This window comes from Physella acuta, unplaced genomic scaffold (assembly GCF_028476545.2).
Source record: "Physella acuta isolate Inbredline_101_S28 unplaced genomic scaffold, ASM2847654v3 ptg000360l, whole genome shotgun sequence".
Classification (NCBI taxonomy): domain Eukaryota; kingdom Metazoa; phylum Mollusca; class Gastropoda; family Physidae; genus Physella; species Physella acuta.
In genome coordinates, this window is record NW_026731879.1 from 10,504 (window position 1) to 20,951 (window position 10,448).

Consider the following 10,448-nt stretch of genomic DNA (forward strand, 5'->3'; position numbering starts at 1 on the left):
AGATCAATGATAGATCAATGATCTACACGTGATCGATAGATCAATGATCTACACGTTGCTACATCAGAGAAACAAATTTGTCTGCAGACTTCATGTTTTATTCAACAACATTTGTTGGCATTAGTTTGAAACTTATTGGTTTGCAATGTGTCATACACTTCTTTTATCAGACACTTCTCTGTGACCACTTTTGCCGCTTATCAGTTACAAAACATTGGACGTGCCCCCCCTCCCCCCACACACTCAACCCCCCCCCCCCCCCACGGTTCTGGGTAGACAGTTCTTATCTTTTGTTAACCCGTCAGCATATGTGTATGTGGGTGTGTTTGGGGGGGGGGTCCATTGATTGACGTCATCAGGGTGTTAGCTTGACAAAGTTTCATTCCCACCACCCCACACCACCTACACAACCCCACACCACCCCACACAACCCAACACCACCCCACACAACCCCACACCACCCCACACAACCCAACACCACCCCACACCACCCCACACCACCCCACACAACCCCACACCACCCCACACAACCCCACACAACCCAACACCACCCACACAACCCCACACCACCCCACACAACCCAACACCACCCCACACAACCCCACACAACCCCACACCACCCCACACAACCCAACACCACCCCACACAACCCCACACAACCCCACACCACCCCACACCACCCAACACCACCCCACACCACCCCACACCACCCCACACAACCCCACACCACCCCACACAACCCCACACAACCCCACACAACCCAACACCACCCCACACAACCCCACACAACCCCACACTACCCCCACTCTGCCCAACACCACCCCACACAACCCCACACAACCCCACACAACCCCACACCACCCCACACCACCCCACACAACCCAACACCACCCCACACAACCCCACACTACCCCCACACCACCCCACACAACCCAACACCACCCCACACAACCCCCACCACCCCACACCACCCAACACTACCCCACACAACCCCACACCACCCCACACCACCCCACACCACCCCACTCTGCCCAACACCACCCCACACAACCCCTCACCACACCAGAGGCGTAGCGACCCTTCCCGGCGCCCGGGGACAAACTTTCGACTTGCACCCCCCTCAAACTTTCGATTTGCAGCCCCCCCCCTCAATCTTTCAATTTGTTTTTCCAACCCATTTGGGCGCCCCGTAAGGTCAGCGTCCGGGGACGTATGTCACCCCCGCTCCCCACCCCCTCGCTACGCCTCTGCACCACACCATACCAGTGACCGAAAAATTCACAAATGTGTATTAAGAAATGTTTTGATTTCCTTTTTAAGAATTGTAAAATTGTGGGTGTTTAAAATATGGGTAGTGATTTTTTAGTAACATATTTACTAATTGTAAAAATATTGTGGGTTATATATCCGAAGTTGGTGTTCTTGATGAGTAAAAAACTAAATGATAATTTACGTGTGGGCCTCGAATACCCGGTACACATACAAATACGACATAGGGACATATATCTAAAATGTTAACATTAGTCGGTCATATTAACATACAAATACAACATAGGGACATATATCTAAAATTCTAACATTCTAAATACTTGCTAGATACTAGTATTTCATGCTAGTACGTATTTGTTACTTTTTTCCTGTGACTTTTTTCTGTGAAACTTGTTTGACAGTCATCATACCACATGGCCCCTACCACAACAACCCCTGACCACACGACCCCTACCACAACAACCCCTCACCACACCACACCTCACCACACCACACCACACCTCACCACACCACACCTCACCACACGACCCCTACAACAACAACCCCTCACCTCACCTTACCTCTGTTTACCTCACCTCACCACACCACACCTCACCTCACCACACCACACCTCACCTCACCTCACCACACCTCACCTTACCTCTGTTTACCTCACCTCACCACACCTCACCACACCTCACCTCACCTCTGTTTACCTCACCTCACCACACCTCGCCACACCTCACCTCACCACACCTCACCTTACCTCTGTTTACCTCATCACACAGAATCTATTTGACCTTTGACCTATTGAAAGTAAATCAGATCAGACTGTCTCAAATAAAATCAATCGATAAAGTGAGATCGATAATTTTGTTGACAATATTTAAAAAACCATTTCGTCTGCTTTGTGGAAAGTTTAGACACAATGATGTGTAGTTTGACACAGATAATGTGTAGTACTGTAGTTTGACACACCTACAGATAATGTGTAGTTTGACACAGATAATGTGTAGTTTGACACAATAATGTGTAGTTTGACACAGCTACAGATGAGCTGCCTGCTATTGTTACAGGTGTCGACAGCTGAGCGTGGAGCCAGCTGGTGGCTCACCTGAGCTTCCAATTTGCATGACACCTGTTTGTAGGGGGGAGGGGAGGGGTTGTTGCTTCAAGTCGTGTGAGCTACACAGTCCAGTCTAGACACGTGGCTGTTTGATTTTCAACATAATTTAAAAGTAAATTGCATTATTTAAAAAAATAATTAAATAAATATATGTAAGCTGCATCTGGTAAAACATTACTGGATTAAGAGTAATGTGATTTAACAGCGAGACTCCGTCATAATCACACCACACATACACACACCACACATACACACACACACACACACGACACATACACACGCAATCAAACATGCGTGATTTGACACGCACACTATTTCTCACCAGGAGTCGCATGCAGCAACACGTGGGTTTATTTCTGGATCTAATCACGTGATAGCATCACGAGAAGAACGCGTGAGGGGGCGGGGCCAACAACACAAATGTCATAACCACCTTCCCAAATGTCATAACCACCTTCTCCAAATGTCATAACCACCTTCTCCAAATGTCATAACCACCTTCCCAAATGTCATAACCACCTCCCCAAATGTCATAACCACCTTCTCCAAAAGTCATAACCACCTTCTCCAAATGTCATAACCACCTTCTCCAAATGTCATAACCACCTTCTCCAAATGTCATAACCACCTTCTCCAAATGTCATAACCACCTTCTCCAAATGTCATAACCACCTTCTCCAAATGTCATAACCACCTTCCTCAAATTCCGCTTCAATGTCAAATAGATTTCTAAATTGTTTTTAGGTTAACTACACTGAATTCTACTTGGTTTTTTTAAAAATATCTAAGACAGGTTCACTTGATGTTTTGATTCCCCCCCCCCCCCCCCCAAACAAAATGGAAATTTATATAGAAAATAAATCCTCTTACCAGTATCCGCCCCCCCACCGCCCCCAGTAAAATGTAGTCATCCCGCCCCCTAAAAAATATCAGGTGCCCCCCCCCCCCCGGTTCTCTCTACTTCTCATATGAATGGCAGACGAAAACTCCCATGATGCTCTAGTCAACTACACGTTTAACATGTCACGTGATTTGATACAAGAGGTATCGCACAATTTTATTGCCATGATGAAATCTGCTGAAATATTTTCAGGTGCAGAAAGTCCATCTTCCGTCCTACTCAAGCACCAAACCCAGTGAATTATGGGAGCCGGTCAAGGTGAGGGTGCCGGGTCTGGCGCGGGGGGCATCTGTCCGGGCCTGCTGTGGGCCATCCTGTGGTTCCTGATCCTGATCTTCCTGGCCTGGCCAGTGGCCTTCTTCATCGCCTGGCTCTACGTCTTCCTCATACCGTTCGCTGCCTGCATCGAGCCGCTCAAGGGCGTGTGTGAGGCCATCCTAAAGCTGGTACAGCTGCCACTGACATGCGCAGAGAACATGATTGGCATGAAGCCACTCTGTGGATAACTGGATACCTGTGGATAAAAACAATGGATTATTTTTAGAGTATTATCTAGGTCAATGTAGATTAGCTTTTAGTTTTAAAAAAAATGATGTATTAATTTTTTCAAAGTCATTGAAATATCAAACATACCATTAGACCACGTGATCCATGGGCAGCGGAGGGCAGATAAGGGCAGCATACAGGCAGTGCTCGGTTGTACAGCAGAGGACACTGTACCAGAGGACACTGTACCAGAGGACCCTGTACCAGAGGACACTGTACCAGAGGACACTGTACCAGAGGACCCTGTACCAGAGGACACTGTACCAGAGGACACTGTACCAGAGGACACTGTACCAGAGGACACTGTACCAGAGGACTTTGTGCTGTACCTCCCAGTTTCCTTTTTATGATGGTCCAGGAACAGACGTCACGTGCTGTATTTAAATTTTATGTTTTTGGTTAGCTCTGTCTATGTTCATTTAATACGAGCATAATAAGTTGCTTTCATTTGACCACTCTGATTCCACCCACAAAAATTATAAAAATCTATCATGCTAAGGGAAACAACAGCTTAATAATTTAAAAAATAACAAGAAGAAAATGATTATCTCCCTTGGTTATTAAACTTGTATTTAACCCTGGCTTTTTAACTAGCGTGTACACGAAATTAATGGGGGGGGGGGGGGGGGGGGATTTTGTTTGCGGCAGCAGTGGAATGGGGTGGTTGGGGATAGTGACGTCATCAGTACTTGATGACGTCACCCATTTCCCCAACCAGGAGAGGAACAGACTGCTGAAGCCAATCTTAGCCTTACGAAAATCTTTAAAAATATTTTGTTTGTTGCTTGAAAGTAATGTTGCTGTAGTCGTGTTAGCAAATCGTTCTCTGTGAAACCAAATTTCTATAACATTCTATCTTTTTTATCTAATCTGTTATATTAAATCTCTGTTATAATAAATCTCTGTTTTATCAAGTATCTATTATATCAAATCTCTATTTATCAAATGTCTATTAAATTAAATGTTTATTAAATTAAAAAATTACAAATGATATTGTTGTTGTTCTATTGAAAGCTTATGTATTTGTGTCTTTGAGTGTGTCTTTGGATGTGTATTTTGTTATGAATGTGTATCTTTTGATTTGTTTTTGGTTGTGTATGTGTGTCCTTGTGTGTGTCAGACGCTGCCGTGGAAATGTCGTGTTTCGGGTTCGGGTTCACGTCTGTCGTGTGCCGGGTTCACGTCTGTCGTGTGCCGGGTTCACGTCTGTCGTGTGCCGGGTTCACGTCTGTCGTGTGCCGGGTTCACGTCTGTCGTGTGCCGGGTTCACGTCTGTCGTGTGCCGGGTTCACGTCTGTTGTGTGCGGGGTTCACGTCTGTCGTGTGCCGGGTTCACGTCTGTTGTGTGCCGGGTTCACGTCTGTCGTGTGCCGGGTTCACGTCTGTCGTGTGTCAGATCTCTGACGTCAGCAGCCGTCAGCTGCCGTTATCGACCTGACCTTGACCGTGGCTATCATGACACCTTGTTGTCTGACGTGATACGTACTTATACCAGGTCACGTGGTTCTCCCATTGGTAGCCAATCAGCGACAGTCCGTGTTTATTAAGTCGCTAATTAAGTCGCTAATTAGCATAGCGAGGTCAGTCGTGTAGTGTGTAGCGTGTAGCCAGCCACTGAGATCAGACTATACTCAGGTAAAAATGTTGTGACAACTTTTAATTTAAATTTACATAATTTAATTATATATTAATGTATGTTAACATATATGTTAATTTAATGTTTTAATGCTAATTCTAAGTAATGAAGATATTATCGGACTACACGTTCAAAAATAGTTTTTGTTTTCATTATGTCAACACCTGACGTAGCAACAGTTTATTTTGTTTACTCTTTCAAGGCTGAGATTTAAAAAAAAAAATTATCTTGATATAGATTAGAAATAAATTTAAAAAATTGTTTTCAATGTAACGTAAGGGAAGCAACTGTGTAAATTATCGAAGTGTCCTGGCTTGTTTCCCTTTACATTCAATGCCTAGTATGCATTTGTTGGGGTTGTAAATGAAAGTCTCCGTCTCTCACTTAAAATTCCAAATCGCGCTAGCCAGGTAGAGATAAGAATTTCCCAACTAAATTATTTGCCGTGAACATAAAAAAATTATCGACTATTAGTCTCTCGGCCTCGTTTTAAGATTTAAAATGGCCTGAGTACCGGAAATCGTACTAATTAAATAGAATCAAATTAAGTAACTACGTTTAGAGAAACGTGTTACTGATTCAAATAAATAAAAGCGGTACTCTTCTTTAAAAAAAATCACAATTTAAAGTAGGCTAAATTTGTCTATAGGTTACCCTACACCTTATAGCCTATCACTGTCACTGTTTACGATTTTAAACAACAATATCGGAAGAAACATTTCTATTTGTTTAGTTTTACCGATTTAAAAAAAAAAATATTCCAATTTGGTTTAAAGTACTAGCTGGCAAGTACGAGACGAGATGTTGGTGACCTACTTACCGGCCCTAGAGCCATGTAGGTTTTATTGAGCCGTAGAACTGGTGCTAAGGCTGTCTCTCGTCTCGGGTCTAGCGCTCTAGGCAGACAGACCACCCCATACAGTTTACAGACATCCCACAGGCAACCCCATACATAAGCAACCCCATACACAAGCAACCCCATACACAAGCAAGCAAATACTCAAGCAACCCAATATATAAGCACTTCCATAGAGAAAACGAAAACATTTTCGAATGTAAAATGCAAAGTGTGACATCACACTATCTGACCTCCCCCCCCCTCACCACGATTGGTCATAAAATTACGAGCCCCTCCCCCTAGTAGTGTGACGTCATTTATAGACGAGCTCTAATAAAAAAAAATGGACTGACCAGAAGACCAAATCTTTGATCTCGAGTAATTTGAGCAAAATGTTAACACAACTTTCTGCCAACTTTCTGCTAACTTTCTGCCAACTTTCTGCTAACTTTCTGCCAACTTTCTGCCAACTTTCTGCTAACTTTCTGCCAACTTTCTGCCAACTTTCTGCCAACTTTCTGCCAACTTTCTGCCAACTTTCTGCCAACTTTCTGCCAACTTTCTGCCAACTTTCTGCCAACTTTCTGCCAACTTTCTGCCAACTTTCTGCCAACTTTCTGCCAACTTTCTGCCAACTTTCTGCTAACTTTCTGCTAACTTTCTGCCAACTTTCTGCCAACTTTCTGCCAACTTTCTGCTAACTTTCTGCTAACTTTCTGCCAACTTTCTGCCAACTTTCTGCCAACTTTCTGCCAACTTTCTGCCAACTTTCTGCCAACTTTCTGCTAACTTTCTGCTAACTTTCTGCCAACTTTCTGCCAACTTTCTGCCAACTTTCTGCCAACTTTCTGCCAACTTTCTGCCAACTTTCTGCCAACTTTCTGCTAACTTTCTGCCAACTTTCTGCCAACTTTCTGCCAACTTTCTGCTAACTTTCTGCTAACTTTCTGCCAACTTTCTGCCAACTTTCAGGCCAATTGCAACAAACTTGAGATCCTAGCTCGCACAATGGGTGCCGGTACCGGGTCCGGCAAAGGCCGGCTGTGTCCGGGCATCATTTGGTCCTTCTGCTGGCTCGTGTTCCTCATCGTGTTCGGCTGGCCCGTGGCTTTCTTCATCGCCTGGCTCTACATCCTGCTGCTGCCCTTCAGCGCGTGCATTGACCCCGTCAAGAATGTGTGTGAGTCGATCCTAAAGGTCGTCCAGCTGCCCCTGACATGCGCAGAAGGCATCACGGACATGAAGCCGTTGTGCAAATAGTGGACATGCAATTCAGCTTTGTTTTAACGTCAATTTTCTTATTTCTGATGTTTTAACGCGTCAGCTTATTATTTGTGATATTTTAACGTCAGCTTATTATTTGTGATATTTTAATGTCAACTTATTATTTGTGATATTTTAATGTCAGTTTATTTTTTGTGATATTTTAACGTCAGCTTATTATTTGTGATATTTTAATGTCAACTTATTATTTGTGATATTTTAATGTCAGCTTATTATTTGTGATATTTTAATGTCAGCTTATTATTTGTGATATTTTAATGTCAGCTTATTATTTGTGATATTTTAACGTCAGCTTATTATTTGTGATATTTTAACGTCAGCTTATTATTTGTGATATTTTAATGTCAGCTTATTATTTGTGATATTTTAATGTCAGCTTATTATTTGTGATATTTTAATGTCAGCTTATTATTTGTGATATTTTAACGTCAGCTTATTATTTGTGATATTTTAATGTCAGCTTATTATTTGTGATATTTTAATGTCAGCTTATTATTTGTGATATTTTAACGTCAGCTTATTATTTGTGATATTTTAATGTCAGCTTATTATTTGTGATATTTTAATGTCAGCTTATTATTTGTGATATTTTAACGTTGTGATATGTAAATATTTACTTTGTCATTTTTATGTGAACAAATAAACTTTGGAACAGCAGACAATTAAATGTGCGTTGTTTACGAAATCTGTGACTTTACACAATACATCAACTTTAGATCTACAAAATGTGTGACTTTAGACAAGACAGCAGCTTTAGAGCCATAAATCTGTGACTTTAGAGAAATGTTTCCATATCTGGACCTGATGCCGTGTTATCAAACTGAAATGTTATCGCGTGATGACAGGAATGTTGCACACCATACATGTCGTTATCTTATAACCACAGCCGCTGTACCAACAGCCGTACCAACAGCCGTGCCAACAGCCGTGCCAACAGCCAGCAACAGCCTGTAATCACTTGAGACCAAATATTTTAACTGTGGCTATTGGTGGTACTCGATTGGTTGTCGTTATAGGTGGTAGTTGTTGGTGGTAGTTGTTGAATAAATAAAGTGAAATGTTTTGTGATGTGTGTGTTGTATTGTTGTGTGTGTTGTGTGTTTTGTTTTGTGTTGTGTTTGCTGTGTTGTGTTGTGTGTGTGTTGTGTTGTGTGTGTGTGTTGTGTATGGTGTGTGTTGTGTTGTGTGTGTTGTGTGTGTTGTGTTTGTGTTGTGTGTGTTTGGTGTATTGTGTGTGTTTGGTGTGTTGTGTGTGCTGTGTGTGTTATGTGTGTTACGTGTGTTGTGTGTCATTGGTGTGTTGTGTGTGTTGGGGTGTGTAGTGTGTCATTGGTGTGTTGTGTGTGTTGTGTTGCGTGTGTTTGGTGTGTTGTGTGTGTTGGGGTGTGTTGTGTGTGTTGTGTTGCGTATGTTTGGTGTGTTGTGTGTGTTGGGGTGTGTTGTGTGTGTTGTGTTGCGTATGTTTGGTGTGTTGTGTGTGTTGGGTGTGTTGTGTGTGTTGTGTGTGTTGTGTGAGTTATCTACTAGGTGTTGAATTTAAGCAAACTGATGTGATACATGGTGTGTAGGTGTGTATCACCAACATATAGCAATGTGTCACCAACATGTAGCAATGTGTCACCAACATGTAGCAATGTGTCACCAACCGCAACATGTAGCAATGTGTCACTAACATGTAGCAGTGTGTCACCAACATGTAGCAGTGTGACACCAACATGTAGCAGTGTGTCACCAACATGTAGCAATGTGTCACCAACATGTAGCAGTGTGTCACCAACATGTAGCAGTGTGACACCAACATGTAGCAGTGTGTCACCAACATGTAGCAGTGTGTCACCAACATGTAGCAATGTGTCACCAACATGTAGCAGTGTGTCACCAACATGTAGCAGTGTGTCACCAGCATGTAGCAGTGTGTCACCAACATGTAGCAGTGTGTCACCAACATGTAGCAATGTGTCACCAACCGCAACATGTAGCAATGTGTCACTAACATGTAGCAGTGTGTCACCAACATGTAGCAGTGTGACACCAACATGTAGCAGTGTGTCACCAACATGTAGCAATGTGTCACCAACATGTAGCAGTGTGTCACCAGCATGTAGCAATGTGTCACTAACATGTAGCAGTGTGTCACTAACATGTAGCAGTGTGTCACCAACATGTAGCAATGTGTCACCAAAACGTAGCAATGTGTCACCAACATGTAGCAATGTGTCACTAACATGTAGCAGTGTGTCACCAACATGTAGCAGTGTGTCACCAACATGTAGCAATGTGTCACCAAAACGTAGCAATGTGTCACCAACATGTAGCAATGTGTCACTAACATGTAGCAGTGTGTCACCAACATGTAGCAGTGTGTCACCAACATGTAGCAGTGTGTCACCATAACTGCCAGACACCAGACCTAGACATTTTAACCACGTGACCAAGGGAGACAAGAATGAAAACAACATCAACTTTTTTTGGTCCATTTCTTTACTTCCATATCACCAAGTAATTTAACAAAATCATTTGTGTAGGTTCAGGGGGGGGGGGGGGTAGGGGGATGGTATGGAGAGAGATGAACTGATGCTTGATACAGAGACAGAGAGAGATAGGGAGAGAGAGGGAGAGACACAGAGAGAGAGAGAGGGAGATATAGTGAGAGAGTGAGCCAGTATTGAGGTGTTGAAGAAAATGAAAACATGAATCAGGTACCAGATCCGGGTGTCCTGGTCACATTAGCTGGAATTAATGACGTCATCACTATCTACAAGACAAGATCTTTACAAGATCAGTTAGACATACATTTATATACAACCTCAGTTTATGATGACCTTTGCAAATGATGCGTTGTTCAATAGAATAATGGCAAACATTTTGG

At 43.0% G+C, this 10,448-nt stretch overlaps 1 long non-coding RNA gene across 1 annotated transcript; it reads left to right on the forward strand.

Moving 5' to 3' along the window:
• The first annotated feature begins 5,264 nt into the window (after nt 1-5,264).
• On the forward strand, nt 5,265-8,246 carry LOC131941376 (uncharacterized). Its single transcript, XR_009386635.1, has 2 exons — nt 5,265-5,456; nt 7,268-8,246. It is a non-coding gene; the product is annotated as an uncharacterized LOC131941376 (long non-coding RNA).
• Nucleotides 8,247-10,448: the final 2,202 nt, after the last annotated feature.